Source organism: Etheostoma spectabile, chromosome 20 (assembly GCF_008692095.1).
Source record: "Etheostoma spectabile isolate EspeVRDwgs_2016 chromosome 20, UIUC_Espe_1.0, whole genome shotgun sequence".
NCBI classification, from domain to species: domain Eukaryota; kingdom Metazoa; phylum Chordata; class Actinopteri; order Perciformes; family Percidae; genus Etheostoma; species Etheostoma spectabile.
The window spans coordinates 20,039,040-20,040,020 of record NC_045752.1 but is presented as its reverse complement, the minus strand read 5'-3'; the positions used below and the strand labels follow the sequence as shown (position 1 = coordinate 20,040,020).

At 42.5% G+C, this 981-nt stretch overlaps 1 protein-coding gene and 1 long non-coding RNA gene across 2 annotated transcripts in view; one reads left to right on the top strand and one right to left on the bottom strand.

Annotated features, from left to right (window-relative positions):
- The window catches only part of clmna (calmin a), a gene marked incomplete at its 5' end in the record, with an annotated part of 44,348 nt that overhangs the window by 14,403 nt on the left and 28,964 nt on the right, over nucleotides 1–981 (bottom strand).
- LOC116669804 (uncharacterized) overlaps nucleotides 1–981 on the top strand; it is a 13,121-nt gene that overhangs the window by 416 nt on the left and 11,724 nt on the right. The gene's annotated exons all lie outside the window — the stretch shown is intronic.

The following is a 981-nucleotide window of genomic DNA, read 5'->3' as shown; positions in this document are numbered from 1 at the left end:
CCCCCCAGAAAACTCACTGCTGTACGCTTTCAGCAACAATAAGGGAATATGGATATGTTCGTACTGTGACATGTGAGTTAAAATCAAATCATATACACCAACAGTTCACACACTGAACTAAACTATGCAGAATTATCTTCTATCTAAAATCAGCATCCACTGCCTGAGCCAACATTTAGACCTGTTCCCACGACACACAACTCATTTCTAACTGAGGCATTTGTCAACTTGCCTGAACACGGTGAACGGGTGAACTAGCAGGGTGAGGGGGGGAGGGGGGTTGAAGTGACTGGAACTTTCCAAGATAACAGAAGACAAATGTCTGATTGTTAATTAGTGGGTCAGAGATTTGATGCGAGGCCAAACAGTGAGTAAGAGAAGAGAGGCTCATTGTGTGAGGGAAAACAAAGGATGTGATCAGAGACTCGTCTCACCCAGACTCGGCGAGGGACTGAGGACAGACGGGAAAGACAGGCTCAGGAGTTTCCACTAAAACACAGCGTGCCAGTGTAAACACAACTGGAGTTGGGCTGTGTCTAAATGTACAGGTGCACTGGAACTATGGCAGGCAGGGAAACTATTACTTTCATTTCATAGTGCAGTCCTTTGGTATAACTGCCTATTGATGTACAGGTGTGTGTTTAACATTAAGCCTCTGAGGACAAAAGACACCTCAGCAAGTCCAAGCTATGTTTGACAACACTCCTACTCAAAAAGCGATACTGCAAAATGTAAATCTACATATATGCAAAAATGCCTTTTAGACCTCAGAGGGTTAAGCACAACAAAGTAGGGGTGGGGGAAAAAACCCCAGTACATCATAGTATTGCGATATTTTCAATGGCAATACTGTATCAATACACAGTCACCAAGTATCCATCTTTTATTATATGTGTGTTGGTCAGTTTGTCTGCTCGATAATCCCATTTTGCAGCAATCAAATTGAAGTGAGATGAACAGAGAAATGTATCTTTTTAGATA